The sequence below is a fragment of the Octodon degus genome, unplaced genomic scaffold (genome assembly GCF_000260255.1).
Source record: "Octodon degus isolate 3935 unplaced genomic scaffold, OctDeg1.0 scaffold00088, whole genome shotgun sequence".
Classification (NCBI taxonomy): Eukaryota; Metazoa; Chordata; class Mammalia; order Rodentia; family Octodontidae; genus Octodon; species Octodon degus.
In genome coordinates this window covers 10,385,672-10,403,719 of record NW_004524664.1, presented here as the reverse complement: position 1 = coordinate 10,403,719, position 18,048 = coordinate 10,385,672, and the positions used below count along the sequence as shown (strand labels likewise).

Genomic DNA, 18,048 nt, shown 5'->3' with positions numbered 1-18,048 from the left:
ATGTAAGAATGTTCAGTGTTCTCTGAGTTGAAGCTGCCCCTCTTTGCGCTTTTGTTCAAAGCTTTTCTCAAGGACATCAAACACTCTTCCTAATTACTTTTTATTGATTTCTTGATATTTCTGCTCAACACTGACTATTTTTAGGAAACAAAGGATGCTGAGCTAAACATGTTAATGGTGCATTTGAAAGTACAAAGTTCAACATTTTAGTTATGCATCTTGAACATAATCATGGGGCAAAAAACCAAGAGTTTTGCTTAAGATTTGGTATACTCAGCTCAATAAAAATAGTGCAAATGTTTTGAATAGAGAATAGGCTGATGAAAATTAAATGCATTAATTCTCTACTATACATTTTTACTCCAAATTGGCAGTGGTCTGCTGTTAGCACATCCTTCCTGTGTGCCATTCTCTGGCGTATAGCCTTGGTTTATTAGGTATAAAAACAGAAAAACAAGTCTGATTAGATGTCTTTACTAGTAACCTAATCAAAAAAGAAAGATGTCTTTTCTGTTAACTATTTTAAAATAGCCCAATTTTTTAAAAAGTTGCTCATTTAAATTACTTGGCAATCAGAACATAACTGTCAGTTGTGGGGCGCTACTACCAAGGCCATTTTACGTAGCTTCTTCTAAGTGATTTTATGTTATATGAAAAAAGAGACTGAAGTACAGTAGCCAATATAAGAAGCCTAACATCAAATACCACTAAAGATAAATTTAAGTTTTCGTAATTATCTGCACCTCTTATAAAAAAAACCTTTTCGTTTTCATTGTTATATAAAATAAGTTCTTAAATTCTCCAGTGGTCTTAATTTTGCATTGAGGTCAATCAGAGATCATATGCAATATTTAATATTGCACAGGCATCATAACTAAATTTAGTGTTTCATTTGGAGTAGTTCCTGCTGCCAGAAGTTCCCAAAGATGTTTACAACTCAGCATATTTTTATTGGTATATACATTTATATGTGCACACATTTCTCTAACTTTGGCTCCATAAAGATTTAGTTTCCTAACTTTGAAATCATTACTAAATAACAATTAAATTATTTTCCTAAGAATGGGTTTTTTAAAGGGGCATGAGGATAATCTGATTCGAGATGAAAGGGAATTCACTATGACACTCCAGCACTTAGTGATCATGCCATGGAATTTCTAATAACTTTCCTTATTTACACTAAACTAATCAGGATTGGTTTTTTAAAGCAAAAAAAAAAAAAAAATTATTCTAAAATGGGCACCAGAATGCTAGATAATGTAGACTGAGCATTTTCTCTGATTTAAGACAAAAATAGCATCGATTTGACTAACATTAGCTTCCCACTTTCTGCTAAGAATGCATAACTTAGAAGTAATATTTTAAGTCACATCCCCTGACAATACAGTTTGCAAACACTTGGAAAGATTCAGCAAGTATCACTTGCTCAAAGGTGGGACGCTGTGACTTCTGTAGTTTACTGCAGAGAGGATGTAGAGCTTTTGTTTGCTTGGTTAGTTGGTTGCTCCTTTGTTTTTAACTACAAAGGTGTATATGTCTTTCTGAAATGAAGAATTTATGAGTCAGAATACTTTGGTGACTCTGCACAGGCCTCGCTCGCCTCAGATTCCTTTTCTTTGTCCCGAGAATACAGGCACATCATTTAAACTCTTTCAGCCTTATTTCCTGCAAGAAGTGTTACCTAGTTTATAGTGTTATTGTGAGAAATGAAAGTCTCAAAGATGATCACATTTCTGGCTTATTGTAGATATTTAGTAAAAATCAACTTACTTTTCCTGGGAATCTTTGTGTCATCACTATACAGATAATTCTTTAATTTTAAATACATTTATTTATACTCCAAGAGAGCAAAGAGCAGGGAATGAAGAAGCAGAAAGAGATACATCTTTGCAGCTCAGAGCTGACATAATCACTGACTGGTACCTATTGGTCTAAGAAAATACAATTTCCAGTTCAAAATATAATAATTCTATAGAAAATAATTGTTATGCTCTAAAGTTTTGCTGTTCTACTATGCTATGAAGTTGTAATTCAATAAAGAATAAAGTGGTACTTGAGAACCAAATAGAAAATCCAAAGAACATCTCTGTTTTTACAGTCACAGAATACCTCCCATCTTTATATCGTAATTCTGTGTTTTTCTTTTGACAAAACTTGAAGCTTACCTCCTAAACAGAGCATGCTAAATAGAATGCATGGTAGAAATGGGAGTTATGAGCATGCTAACAGTGCTTTTTGATGTTTTACTCCCAGTTTCCTTGGAATATGTCTTGTGGTAGTTCATATCCTAAAAATATGTACTGTTAGGAATGAGTAGATCTGTTTCCCCTCTAATAATAAAAGGCAGCAGGCAAATTACTAGACTCTCAGAAAGATGCCACTCCCCTTAAGGTTCATACTATGTTAGTTGTCTAAGGGCAGGTCTGGAAAGGCATGAGGATCTGGGGATCCAACCACAGCATCCTTAGCCTGACTGCTTTTGTTTAAGCAAGCACTTAAACAGCTGAGCTAATGGGCAGCCCCTCCCCCCTTCCGCATATTGGATTTTGGGCAACAGAATGTACCCAGGTAAGTGGAGAGCCTGTCTTGGCCCTTTTCCTTCTGTGTTTCCTTCAATGTGACGGTGACTCAGGTGACTTATTCTCTTCAGACTGTAAAAGTCAGATCAGAGATATTTTCTATGTGTCAATTCTAGCACATCAAAGAAACAAGATAATCTTCTGATGTTCATATCATTTACATGTAATGATAATAGATTCATTAATTATGACTTTCATTTTTAAGTTACTTTCCATTTGGATGAGATCTACAGTAGAAATTTTCTTCAAAGAGTTGAGTAGCCTTGGGGGGAAAAAAAGTCTAATGGCCTTGTATTGAAAGATAAGCAGTCCTATTTGTTGGGTTGTTGTTGTTATTTGAATACAAAGAAGTAGGGAGTAAGAGAAGAGTAAGGGGAAATTTAGCATTTACTTTTGGGCAGAAACATTTTTACCTTATTAGTTATCAGATGTGGCTGAACCTTGAGGCTATGTTCTTGAGTTGTTTGGATTATAAAATGTCCTAATCTCTGTTAGGATAGCTATGACTAAACCTCCTCTGCCACCTCTGATGTGTGGTATAATTCCTGATGCCTGTGATGGATGCCTTTTGGCTGGACCTCTGCTCCGTGTGGTTCTCTGGTCTAAATACAGTTGGTACTTTGTTCTGACCTCATGCTATGCCTAGTCATAGTTTCTTGTAAAATAGAGCAAAAGTTTTATTAACTTGGACATATCTCTTAGCACTAGAATTAGATCATTGTGACTTCTTTCTTGGGGTTGCCATTGCTGTCTAGACCCTGGAATGCTGGTGTCAGTCAGAAGACCACAGGCCTCATGGCTGAGTCCAGGAAGACTGGACCTCTTCTTTCTTTTGATCTCTGCGTACACACTTAGGCGACCAGTCTCTTGTGTGATTCAGCAGCATAGATCATGTTGCCTGTGTAGCAGATAAAATTTTATTAGACTTTTTCAACAAAACTATCTCTGTGATGCTATCATAAATCTATGTAGGAAGCCAGCTTCATATCACAGTTTGAGGATAAACGTTCCCGTTTTCACCACCTTCTAGTCTGTCTGTCCAAGGAATTCTGGGCATCCAACATGGAGGACCAAATTAAAGAAAGTTACCGGCCCTGGCCTCAAAATCTCTTCTAGTTGGAGTAAACCTTCCCCTGTGAAAGTAACTTTAGTGCCCATAAGACATTACAGCCTCATTTAACTTATGAAGCTGTCCCAGTAGATCTCCTAAGTAAGTCAAACTTCAGATTCATCATGTAGCTCCCAAGAAGGGCCAGGCTTCTGTGAAGCAAGCTCCTCTCATTCTTCTTGCCTCCCCGAGACATTCAACATCAGATTAATTTTTTTTTCCTAAATCATATTATTGTTTCAAATGCATATGCCTAACATTTTCTGGAGCTATTACTATGGGTTTACAGATGACTTCTTCTGGCTTTAGAAGAAATTTTGACACTGTCCATTTGTCTGTAATTTGTGTTCTATCCCTGTGTTCTGCTTGTTCACTGTTAAATTAATCATTTACAAATAAAATAACTCACAAACAAATTAATCTTCTGATCCTAAAAACAAATAGAGAGCACATGAACAATCTGACTATCTGGGTACTTGTGAACTTCCATTTGGCCAAAGATAACATTTTGTTGCAGAAAATGTTAAAGAATAATTATATATTTTAGTGGTATTAGCAAATGAATCAATGTGCCTAAAATTATTTTGTCTTTAGTTGAACTAATCTCAGATAGTGAGAATTAAATAAGCAATAAATCTAGAAAACAAAATGGCAAAATAATAATAATAATAATAATAATAATAATAATAATAATAATAGACTGCCTGGGAACTTTCCTACCTGTAGAAAAGGGCTTTGATTCTAGGAGTGATGAGATACAGTTCGGAGAAAGTGGCCTGCATTTCTCTGTACCAATGAATCCGTGAGCTCTTTTTATTTTCTCCACACAAACTGAAAAATAAAAATTAGCCTTTCATTCAATGGGTGACAGAGTGCAGGTTGATTTGTTTTCTCTAGGAAAGGGAAGCCATACTTGCACACACACATGCATGCATGCACCCACGCATGCACGCACGCACACACACACACATGCACACATGCACCCACACATGCACGCACACACACAGGCACGCACCCACGCATGCACACACACCCACGCATGCACACACACACACACATGCACGCATGCACAGACACAGGCTCACACCCAGATACACAGGACTCGAGCAGTCGAGAGGTAGCAGACATATCCTGTGGCTGTGATGCGCCTGTGTATCCATTTGGGGGAGTCTGCTGAGCTTTTACAGAGACGTTTATAAAGGGGTAAGGGAGAATTCCTGAATTATTATAACATCTATCTGTCTGCTAAATGATACTCATTTTTATCATCACATCTAATTCCTGGGACCTCTATAATAGAAAAGTGACCTGTGTAACTTTTTTTTTTTCATGTATTTGGTACAGGGTCTCACTACACAGCTCAGACTCATAATGATCCTCCTGTTTTCAGCCTCCTGAGTGCTGGGATTATAGGCATGAACCACCATGCCTGGTCTCTGTGGTGGACTCAGCACGCCTGGGGGCAGGGCTGGTGGCGCATGTGGCCCAGAGGATCAATCCCCAGTCCTTGCACTTGCCTAAACTTGTGTAACTTCTATAGAACTTCCTGAGTTCTTCAGGCTTTGAGAAGATTTGAGCATTAGAAAGTTGGCTGCATGGTGTGTGTTTTAGGTGCAGGGAGAAGGGTCAGGAAAGGTCTTTTTTGTCACTGATAGCTATTAAGAGACAATTGTTTCCCTGTGGCTGAAAATTCAACATACCAGAATATATGAAGTTAAGATAAATCTACCTTTATAATAAAAATTGCTGTGTTTTCAATTTTTCTAGAAATAAAAATTTCTTAAGGAAAAAGCCAGGCATAAGCCAGGAATAGAGACAGAGCTCTGGTTCTTTTTATTAGTAGGGTCCTGCTTTTCTGGTAAGGATTATTTCCCGCTTAGAACCCCACCCTGCCTGTTATCTGCGGGGTTCTCTACAAGAGGCTTACGAATGGGAGAAAATGAACGCCTAGCTCATGTGCCTGTCTCCCTCCTCTCCATGGTGGTCACCAGGCTCTGTGGTTCTGAACATTCCATATTAGTGTCTCTGTGCCTCTGTACGCTGAACTAGAATCAGAGACTCTTAACAAGACATATCATTTAGTAGTATTGCAAAATATTTTATAATATTTCTAAATAAATGGCAGATCTCAACTGAAAGCATTAAACCCTTCTGTGCAAGCTGTTTGGAAATACCAGGAATGAAATTGGAAAACTGGGCATAGCTTGGGAGTTGGTTGTGCATGCTTCGCCTATTAGGCATCTTGGTAGAGCTGGAATCCCCACAGTGTGCTGAACAAGCACACTCCTCTCTTTGCCACTGTTTTGCTGATCAGTATTAGGGTCTGAGTCCTAATGGTGGAAAAAATAAAGACCTGCACTAAATGCATGTTTGCAGCATCTATAGAAATCTTCTTTATAATTTTGTAACCCTTTTTTGGACCAATTTTGCATGCTTATGTTTGGTCATCTCATCAACTAATTTGAAGACAACAATATGCGATATAACAACCATTGTTGAATTTCTATCCTTTTGTTTAGCAAAAGTATCATTTCTAATTATTGTCTTTTTAAAAAAAAAGAAACAAAAGACAAGGATGGAGACCACAATCGTTTTGAGGTGCTTTACCCCAGAATTTGGAAGTGTCTCCCTGTATCAGCACAGTACACTGACGCCTGCTCACCTTTGCTCTCATGGTGTGCTTCTCCATGCCCTTCTTCAGTTCAGCTATAACCAGGATAACTTGTCAGTTTTAGGATTCTTTTCCCTATTTGCTGAATGGCGTATACACAACAGCCAGGCCAGTTGATGGTAATAAGACACTGAACACATGTCTCCACTTTTTAACTGAAAACAGAGTTCAGTGTGTGTACCAGTTTGCTTCTTTTCCACGGTACAAAGTTCAGTGCCAAGAATAGAAAAACAGGTGCCAGGTTGGAGGCTCAGAAATTCTGCCAAACAAAGCAAAACCAATGCACAAACAAAGCTCCAAAGTTTTGCCTGAAGGGAAGCCTTCAGGCATGAAGCAGTCAGTTATTCGATCATTTCAGCCTGTTCCTGGAAAGACTCAAGATTTACCTGCAATGTTACATTACTTCCCCACTGACCTAAGGTCTGTATTCTCTAGACAAACAAGACTGGTTGTAACTGACTAGTTCTTTAGTGGGGCAGGATAAAAAGAATAGTTTTCTTGAAGTGAAGTGTGGAAAATCATAAGTTTTCTAGAAACCTTGTTTCATTCCTGCTCAGGACATTTGTGAAATGTCAACACAATATTGAAAGAGGTGAGAGTTCATGTGTTATGTGGTTAAGAAGAACTGGGACTAGGAATCCGAACACTGCAGGTACACATTTGGTAACACACCATCTTACAGGGAGGGGCGCTTAGCTGTTCTGCTCTGAACCTGGGATTGGGAGCCCCTGGGAGCTGTGGGGAAACATATGGACTGAGATGAGCCAAAAGTTACCCAGTGAGAGTCATACACACCGAGGAGGTTTTACTACTTCATTGCTTCGTACGCAGCAACCATTGGCTTCTGTGAGGAGAATGTGCTTGTGGAAACAGAAAATGCCTATTTATGTCCGCAGCCATCACACAAACCCGGAATTGCAGTCATTTGGCCAAACGGTACGTAGCAGTGTGCAAGCCCAGGTTTTAGAGAGGCGTAATTGAAGCTGCAAGGACAACATTACGAGGAATATTATTCAGGCTTCTTGCCTACAGACCCACTGTTCAAAGAGGCTTGGCTTAAACAGAAAATACTTGGAGGATTGTGTCTGTGCTTCCTGGAACCATGTTTGTGACATTTTTTTAGGGAGCCCACTTGACATAAATCACTGGAAATTTACATTACTTAAAAACATTTATCATAAATAATTTTCTGTCATAAAGATACTTCCATAATACATAGAAATATCAGTTTATTAATTTGCTGTGTAATGAACAAATCATTTGAAGCCAACTCTGGTACCATCTTTGTGTGTCTGCTTGGGAACAAACCCAGGGACTCAGTTATGCTAAGCACACACTCTACCACTAGACTGTCCTTCCAGCCTCGGTATCATCTGTTCTTAATGGAGTAGCAATACTCCTATGAGACAGGCCAAGCAGGAAAGCTGCAGTAGTCTGGTGGTGGCTGTTCCAGTGGGTATATAGATCCAGGGTGGACCTTAGCTCCTGTGTCTCTTACAGTTTCCTTGACAGTGTACGAGTAATGTGAATATGTGTTAGGCATTTTGAATGCCTTAGAAAGAGGTGCAATGCAAGGTGTGAAATCTCCAGCATTCAAGGCCTATGTCATTTCAATGTGTATAAATGCAAAGGGATGCGATTTCTTAATTATGAGCACCATTCTTCCCATTCTTTTGTTAGTTTGACCCCACTTCCTTTCTCAGGCAGACCTTCGAGATAATTTCTTTACTGGCTTCCTCATCTCTATATTTCTCCCCTTCCAAAGGATAAGGAATAGATCATTAATTTTATTGATTATATCCTTGCTCACAAGCTTGTCTCCATGATCTACATATTAAGCATCATTCCAGCTAGGACTATCAGGGACTTCTCTGATAATGATTCATTATTTTTTTATGGCTTCATTAATGACCTCTTGTTTATAGTCCACACCCTAGTCAATCTGAACTGCTAGGTTTCACTGAACGGTGTGTTCTCTTTTCCTGCATCCACAAATTTATTTGGTTTCCCCTTCAACATAGTATCTTTTCACACAGGCATAGGCCTGATTCACTCACTTAATATATCAACCCTTTTAATTAATTAATTATTTTGATTCAAGGTCTCACCACGCAGTTTGGACCCAGAGTGATCCTCCTGTCTCAGGCTTCCCTAGTTCTGGGGTTATAGGCACGCACCACCATGCCCAGTTCCCAGCCCAGCATGTCATGAGGCACTGGGGATTGAACTTGGGACCTTGAGCTTGCCACGTGGGCACTTGTGCCATGAAGTTGTCTCCAAAGTGAACCCTTTTAAAATATTTCCTGTTCTGCCCTTTTATTGTTCAATAGGTGCTTGATAACATTGGTTGATTCTTTCTGTTGCTACAGTGAATAATGCATTATTTCATTGCAATATCAGTTCATATGAGTATGCAATCATACCATCCTCAAATGATTTTTTAATCTCATTTCATAATCATATCACAGTTTTGCTTTAATTTCTGCCTTTTTGCATTGGTTGGAATTTTTAGATAAATGTTAAATAATGATAGTGACAGTCAGCATCCTTGGCTTGTTCTTGCATTCACAGATCCCCCACTTCTATAGCAGATTATGGCAGGAAGGATAATTTAGGTTGCTGGCCAGGAGAAGGTATTGTTAGATGATAGACTTAGTGCTTCATTCTTTTTCTTCTTTATGAAGTCATGATATCAATAGTTGGTTCTACTTTGAAATTTTAAACATGTATCAAAGCACATGCTTTCACATGTCCTATAGATAACATACACTTAAACATATATGCAAAAGAAGCATGATAATGGACTAGAACAATAAGCGTCCATCACCCACTTCAGCACCATCCACTTTGTTTCATTTTGATCCCAGTCACTCCCTTTCCCTTTTATGGTCTTGTTGCATTTCCCAAACAAGCTAATTGCTTGATGTGTACATGGTGTGTGTCTCTAAAAGACAAAGAACATTCTATATCTAACTATAATCATAATACATTTAACACACAAGAACTGATGATAATCTAGAATTATTCTTATGTTTTTGAAAATGTATCAGTTATTTAATTAGGTTCTTAGAAATTTAGAACACTAATTTATGAGGATAAATTCCATTTGTCAGAGCAAAAACAGATTGCATGTAGCCCCGGAGCTGAAGAACAGCTTTGATTTTTGCTAAAATATGTGAGCCCACTGCTTTCTGATCCACCTTGCGCTGCTCTGAAATCTAGTATCTTAGATTTCATCTCTGAAATCTAGTATCTCAGGTGTTGAAGATCTCGCCCTCCTGGTGTCTGGGTTTCCCCAGTTTCTTCTTCTTCTTGAAGTAAGCATCAGTGAGGTATTCGGGGATTTTCCACTTTGCTGATATCAATTTTTGTAGAGGTGGCAATGACAAATTTCTGGTGTGTTCTTCATAGAGGAACACGATTAAAGCTAAGAGGCCCAGTCACAAGAAGCAAGCCACTGGCCAACTGCTTCAGAAAGACCTCTCTCTTGCCTCTGTGATGCCTGATGAGGATGATCAAGATGGTGCCAGGAGTGATGCTAGCTCCAAGTTTCCTCACATGCTGACTGAAGGGTTTCTAGCCTTGGCTCAAGAGCTTTTGGGCACATCCCCAGAAGCGTAGTTTCTAGGCATTTTTCAAAGCTTAACCACCCACGTACCTCCATTCTTATCCCCACCGACTGGTTTTGTGATCATAGCAAGAACTTTCTCCTTCTTTTTCTTCTTAACCTTTGGTTTAGCAACAATGTACTTTCTCTTATACAAAGCTTTTCTGGAATGCATAGAAGATTGGGAGTATCTACCAATTCCTCTAACCAGGACAGGATTTTGTCTGCAGTGGAGCTACCCCTTCTTGGTCTTTTTTGCCTTCACCTTACCCTTTTTACTAGTACCACTGGCAGAAGCCTTCTGGGCTTGGGGTTTGTTCTCTTTAATGTCTGACTTCTCGATTTTTTTCACCAGCCATCTTGCAAGATGGGAAAAAGAACTAAGTTTCCCTGTTCTAGAATTTTATTTAGACAGTCATTGTTTTATCTCTTATAAATGTTACACCTTGGTAACAGTTTGAGTCAGTGTGCAAATGAGGTTCACACATAGTGAATGGTTGGTATTATCTTACCCCTCTTCTGTGTGCCTGCCCTTTGGATTTCCCTCTCTTTGTCTCTACCTCTAGCTCTTTGTCTCTCCTTCTTCTTTTAGAAGGTATTTATCTTGAAGAAACCAAGTTCTTGTAGAGCTGTGTAGTCTGAGTTTTGTGGGCTATGTTCCATCATGATGTTTTTGGAATGTGTTCCCTGATCTAATATTCTTCCAGTCTATTTCTCTATGTATGAGATTATCTGATTCAATTCAGGTTTCAAAGAAGAATGCTTGTTAGGTAGTTTTAAAATTGACTTAATTTTGCTAAGTGTTGATTCAGTGCCTCCTGAAATAATCACATACCTTTTAAGTTTGGATGTGCCATGATTGTTGTTTAATTTGAATAAGATAATTTACTTGCCTCATGGTTTCTCTCTTCTGACCTTTCATCAGCTCTTGTTTCTAAAGGTGCTTTAGTGGGTGAATGAATTAACCTATTTCATTAAATGTCACATGGTAATTTCAGTAGCTGGCTGAACAACTGAATCCTTGATCATTGTTGGGAGTTCAGACCTCTTTGTTTTGATTTTTATTTGATGTTCAGAATTTTGACTAGCTGGGGAGTGACGGGTCAGCATTTCCTCCATTGACGTGACCTTTTCCCAACTAACATGATCATGGTAAAAAGTGCAGAGTCTAGTAAAGAACGTGACCCTTCAGCATGAGCCTGCTGAGATCTATATGTGTATCAAATTAAGCCAGTAAAATTAACTGCTTATATTTGCTTTGCAGGATAGATAGGTAGTGCATTTTTAGAAATGATATTGATGGTAGAATAATGAAGGGATGGCTTAAAAGTTTGTGGAGTCCTTGCTATGAAAATTTTATACTTATATAAAATTATCAGTGATTAATTGAAAATGCATAGCAAGATTTTATTTCTCTAGTTGGCTGCCTAACTAGCAAAAGATTATTGCCTTTGTGAAGGACAACAACATAGCTTTCTTGTAATAACTCCACCTCAGTCAGTTATCCAAAGCTATCCTCCTAACTCTGGAAAGGTGGTCACATCCTCCAAGACCCTGAATCACTGCAGTGTTGTTCTCCAAGGAGCTGCTTGATTAGACTGTGTGACAAATAAAATGTGTTGTCAGAAAAAAAAGAAAGAAAAATCCCAACAAGTTGTATGTCTAAAAAAAAAATAGCCTTTTCTGGCAGTCTTATTTTTCTAAACATAACACTGTCTAATGACACCAAATTATTTGCTCAGCAACTGGTGAGAACTTAAAATGTGCCTTCTGTTTAGCTGCAGATGATACCAATATTACAACAAAAATCACATTTTTTTTCTATGAGGAGAAACATTCAAAGGTCACCTTTCCTTCTGCTTAAGAAGGAAGAACTAATGTCAAGGTCTGCCCAGAAGGCTTCTACTAAGGCATGTAGCTAAAGGCAGTCTAATAAACCAACTGAAATCCCAGGATGTATGCATTAAAAAAAAAAAATCCACAAGGGTTTCCTAATTCACTCGTGTGACCTTGGACCACCTTGCTCTGTGCACACTGTGAATTGATAACTAAAGCTGTTTTATTAAAGATTGTAGAGTTATTCTTTGGTGATGATTTGTGTCCTCTTAAAATGTAGGATGAATTCATTATCAAATGTGCTAATGCCCTTTCTAATCCCATCATTCTGTATATCCTTAAATGATGCCAAAGCCCAACTTAATCAATTAATCTCCATTGGCCTTGGGTGTCAACTTATTCGTTAGACAAAATGTCATCTGCTAGGCACTCTGCAAACCCCTGAATGTTTCCAGCTTATTAGGTAAGCCTTGGAGTCTGTGACAGCAGGAAGTCAGATGCTTTAATTCTGCATTCAAAACTTTTCATTCCATCTATGTTCTCATAATCATTTCTATCTGTCTCTTGTCTCCACCTCCCTGTCCTGGTCTCTCTCTTCCTCTGTCTGCCTCCCTGCCCCACCTTACTGCTGGGAAGGAACTCAGACTCAGGGCTTTGTAAGTGCTAGGCCAGCACTCTAGCACTGACTGCATTCCCAGCCACCCTTTTTGTTTCTTTAAAGGGCAGTTCAAGTGAAATAGGATGTCCCTTCCAGTTGCAACATTGGCTCTGGTAACCTCCAAGTCTAGGAAGATGTCTTTTATCTCTTCTTGTCATTTTTTTTTCTTTGAAGTACTTATTTGCTCTCCTGCAGAAGATTGAATTACTGCAGTAAAAATATGTGCCAAGCCAGAATGACGGTGCTTCAGTAGTTCCAAGTGTGGCTCTTTTCCTTTGGAAGACTAAGAACCACACCTGTCTTCCTCCAAGCATCTGGAGAAACTGTGAGAGGCAGCACAGCTTCTCCTGCTCAGCTCTGCTCCAGAGCTTTGCTTTCAGGAGCCCACTGAGCATTTCCCTTCTGGGCTAAGTGTTTGTAGTTCTAACTGCAGAGGAGCACTATTCTGAGCAAGAATAATAATTTTAGATTTTTTTTAAACTGGCAAATCAAAGAGCAAGAAAACATGCAGATTTCTAAATACCTAAATATCGAAGCTATCACAGGTAAGGGTAAAAATCTGTAACTTTGTAATGATTGCCTGGTTACTATTAGACTATTTAAATGTTAAAAATGCATATTTTGTTGAGAAAACTGCATAGTTTAATATATGCAAGAAATCATTAAGAATTATCCTAAAGAATTACCCTCTCACTCAGGCAAGACAGATCTAATGATCGCTTCTTAAAGTATAGTGTTGACTCATGCTGATTCCTGCTACTTGTCAAGGAAGAATAGAGCCATTTCTTATCAGCAGCTTGCCTTTGTGTCATGGTCTTGGACTCTTGGTGCTGTCTCCTTCACTGATAAGGACAACACCAATTAAAACAAGAGAAAATGGAGCTGAGAATGTAGAACTGTGGGCTAGCACCGAGGCCTAGATTAGATCTCCAGCACTGCAAAAAAGTGAGACAAAACAGGAGAGTAACATTGTTTTCAACATTGTTTTCACTTTTAGCTTGTCTTGAGCAGTAAAGGAAAAGAATTCCAACAGACTACAGTAGTGTACAGAGAAATGTTGTCCCATGGGGAAATATTTAGTGACAAGCAGAAAACAAATTATTGCTCAAATTTTGGTACTATACATTTACAAAAGTATGTAACAGTAGGATTTCCAAAATATTACCTTATAAGCAAAGCTTATATTATGTTCTGTGTAATAATATGGACATCATACTGTGTTAAAATGTATTATAGTTTTAAAATTATATAATTGTATCCAATAGACTAAGTACATTTAGTTTATGTAACTTCAAAGTTCACTGTGAAATATTACAGAATTGAAAGTAGAAATAATTATGTGTTCAATATGTGCACTTTCTTTCTGTTTATTCAGAATTTTTCTCAATATCATTTATGTTATATCATAATTTAGTGGTTATATTTACTTCCAATCAGTTACAAGTTAACCTATATTATTGATATTTACTTAATGCTTTACAATTACTCAATGATTTCTCTTCATAACTGGGCTATCTCTCCTTACGTTTTAAAGAATTATTTCCTAAGAAATTAGACTTGAGGTTTGGTTTTATAAAATACCAGGGTCTGGACTAATGTCTTATTTTGCTTTTCTTTGTCCGATATTTATGACAATAATAGTGACAATACCATGCATCTGTGTGTAGTATTGGGTAAGACAAAGCCATTTTAACAAACTTCCTAATAACCCTGAATCTCATTGTCACTGCTGAATTTTCTGAGGCAACTCACCAGGTAGGAGTGTCATGGTGAGAGATTGGCACCCTAGAGACTCACAGTTCATTGTTCTCAAAGACCCTTATTCATTTCACTACATCTTACCTAGGAAGGTTTCTTCGTAGGGAGAGTTGACTGTAGGCTTAAAATGTTGAGCTCTAGTAACATCAGTTGTTACCATTATTTCTTTCACATAATGGACAATCAGTAAGAATGAAAGGAAGAAGAGAAGGGGGAATGAAGGAAGGAAACGTAGACAAGAGGAAATAAAAGAGTCAGGGAGAGACCTAAGCTAGAAAGAGAAGCAAGAAGGAAGAAAGAATAGAAGGCCAAAATCCCAGGGTGTGCAAAGGGATTTTCTTGTTTGTTCGTTTGTTTTGTTTTATTTTTGTATTTAGTACAGTGTCTGAAAGGTCTTACTACACAGCTCAAACTCGTAGTGATCCTCCTCTTTTCAGCCTCCCAAGCTCTGGGATTATAGGCACTCAACACCACACCCAGTCTTGGAACATAATTTTTAAGCAAAGGTATGGTCATCTCAGTCTCCATATCCTTGGTTAAGTTAGAGAACCATCCAGCTCCCAGGGTGATCTTCCTAAGACAGACCAGCTTGGGAGCAAAACATTCTGATATATGTTTTCTCTGGTAATAAGCGCTACTTTTACTTTTTTGTATACTTTTCCCTAATAGGACTATAGCTGCTAACTTACCAAAGAAAATGTGTTTAGGATGAAACATTTATATAAATGTCAAATGTAAAAATAATGGAGTCATATTTAACAGTGTTCGTAGTTGCCATTTGTTTATAAGCAGATAAGACCAAGTTGTGGAAGTAATCACAAAGCTGAAGGAGACAGGGTTTACCAAGGCCGGAATGAGTGAAATCTACTTCACTTTCTTCTCAGAACAACTTATGGGATGGAGGCGGGAGCATCTTTTATATATTGAGGTACATTCCACCCACAAAGCACCTTTAGCTTTGCTGCTAATAGACTCCCTTTAGTTCTCCCAGGAAAAGTAGGATTTCCACAATTGATATAGGGCCTGCTTTGTCTGTTTCATTGTTTTTTGGATGAATTGCCAAATGGAAACTGACTTAGCAATACAGTGCGTAGAAGCCAAGGAGAAGGGCTTTCATTGCAAATTTCAGAAACTTGCTCAGGACCAAGCACATTATGCAACTTAGGAGAGGGAAAGAAAACTGGCATCTCCTGAGAGTGCGTGTGGTACCGTCTCCAGCCTGACTTCTGACGATGCCAGCATATGCCGTGCTTGGCCGTAGGCTCCTACAGCTGTATCCAGTCAGCGCACACTTGGCATCACCTGAAAGTTAACTGCTGCACTAAAGCTCATGATTGTTTTTTGCATTGCTGCTGTTAAAGGATAAAAATACTAAGTACAGTAATCCGTAATGCTGTTAGATACGTGCTACTTCATTGTCTCTCTAATGAATATTTTACTATTATATGTCCCACTATTCCTTTAAAGTCGTAATCTAAGCATTTTCCAGGGGAGTATATTCAATCTAGGTGTTTTGGGATAGTGTTACAAAAGAATACTCATTTCAGGGAGAAATATTTTTAAGGTGCGAAAGAAAAGTTATTTCTAGTTTTAAAATGTGTTTATTATTCTTTGTTGTGGTGGTAATCTCACAAGATCGACACATGTAAGGGGTGAAGATATCCGTGTCTTTTCTCTTGGCCAGTTTTTTATTAGTAGCTCACCATGTATGTGGAGGATATGCATTTGTGGTGGGGTGCTGGTTTTGTTTTCTGCAAAAGGCTCAGGATTTGTTGTAAGAGCCTGCGCAATGTCTCCTGCCCAGCTGAGTGAGGGAGATGCTTAGTGACCTCTCATGGGTTCAGACAGCGTAGGGGTCTATGTGTGGTTCAGCATCCTCTGCAGGCACTCGGGGACAGCAGCTGCATGCAGTCCCTTCAGTGCTGTCACTGGAAATAGGAAGGATACTCAGCCGAATTTGTCATTGAGTAGAATGCTGTCAGCAGTGAGGTCCTAAGCATAACCTCTCACAGTTAAGGCAACTGTCCTCCTAATATCTTTTACAAGCAGCTGCTATCAGTGAAGATACTAATGTATGGCACCAACACACAAAATTTGCTATATGAAGATATGTTTAAATTATATGCTGTGTGAAATATAAGAATATTGTCTACTCTATGATTTTACTGACCAAAAGATGCAAGTTATATTTCCTTCCTTCTGATAACTGTGTTAAGCTGATTTTACCATGCATTAGAGCTAATAGTAGCAAAATCACCTCTCTCGTCCAGCTCCATTCCTTTGCTTGGTTTGCAGACCTATACAAAAGCCCTTGAAAGGCATTTTGAAAAAGACATTTTATTGAACTCATTAAAAACTTGACCCCAGTCTGTAGATCCAGCTTAGTTCTTGAGGACTTACCTAACATGTGCAAGGTCCAGAGTTCAATCCTCAACTTCACATGAGGAAAAAAAGACCCACTTCTTAAATAATTCAAGAATATCATACATCTCTGAAATTCTCAGATTTCTATTATCAAGTTTTTATCCAATTGGTAAACACAAAAGTTGAGATTCTTCCCTGTTTTCCCAGTTGTACTTGGTACTATTCACTGCATACACTGTTTTACCAATTCTTTTACCTAGATGACTTATGGTCTCCATACAAAACAGCTTGTAAGGGGTTCTGTCCCAGAGGTTCCAGCGTGCTGGGAGGGGAATTACAACCGTGTGCAGCTTGGGTAGTTTCATGTCACGTGGTTCCTCCACAGACAGACCTCTCTTAGGTACCCAGGCCAACCCCTGGGAGCCCAGCATGAAACTCTGATAAGTTTTAGGCACATGCTCAGCTGAACTGTGTAAAAACATGACCCTGGTTCTGAGCCACAAACATGGCCCCAAACACCTGCCCAATATGCTGGTGCCTGCAAAGGACACCTACAAGACCATTGGTGATCCACACAGCTGCTGAGGAAGTGAATGGAAGGAAGGGATAGGGCTGTTCAGAAGGTGTGCTATCTGGTCTAGCTGTCACTTGTGGACATTGATATTTTAGACCCATAAGTGTCCCTATGGCTCCTTATTACATCCGCAAATACCAGGAGAGTGACCGAAAACCAGTCGTGGATTTGTTCTTCAAGGGCATGGTGGAGCACATCCCTACCACATTCCGCCACACCTTGTTGCTGCCCCGAACCCTCGTGTTCTTAACTGGGGTGCCGCTCTGCATTCTCCTGGTCTCTGGGTCCTGGCTGCTGGCTTTCCTGTCCAGCTTCACCCTCCTGGTTTTCCTAAGGCTCCTTGTTGGATACCCCTGGAAGCAGTATGTGCTCACATGTTTGCGCACTGACCTGGCCGACATCACCAAAACCTACCTGAGTGCATCTGACTCCTGTTTCTGGGTTGCTGAGTCTGGGGGGCAGGTGGTGGGCACTGTGTGTGCTTTGCCTGTGGAGAATCCACCACCGGGGAAGAGGCAGTTGCAGCTGTTTCACCTTTCAGTGGCCATGGAGCACCAAGGAGAGGGGATAGCGAAAGCCCTGGTCAGGACTGTCCTCCAGTTTCCCGCGACCAGGGCTATGGTGAAGTTGTGCTTGACACCAGAATTGTGCAGCAAAGTGCCCTGGCTCTCTACCTACGCATGGGCTTCCAGGAGACCTGCCAGTCCTACTTTAACATTGGCATGAGGCTTGTGGCTATTCCTATATTCCATTTAACATACCGGCTCCCAACAGCTGGGCATGGTGGTGCACATTTGTGATCTCTGCATCAGTTGGGGGAGAATTGCTGGGAGTTCAAGGGCAGCCTGGAAGGTCAGTCAGGATCTGATGTGTTTAACTGCACTAACAAGTCA

At 39.3% G+C, this 18,048-nt stretch overlaps 1 protein-coding gene and 2 pseudogenes across 15 annotated transcripts in view; all 3 read left to right on the top strand.

Annotated features, from left to right (window-relative positions):
- The window catches only part of Nrg1 (neuregulin 1), a 1,208,067-nt gene that overhangs the window by 1,148,019 nt on the left and 42,000 nt on the right, over positions 1-18,048 (top strand). The window lies entirely within an intron of this gene.
- Positions 17,199-18,048, top strand: part of LOC105742973 — a 15,055-nt pseudogene continuing 14,205 nt past the window's right edge.
- The window catches only part of LOC105742974, a 15,047-nt pseudogene continuing 14,242 nt past the window's right edge, over positions 17,244-18,048 (top strand).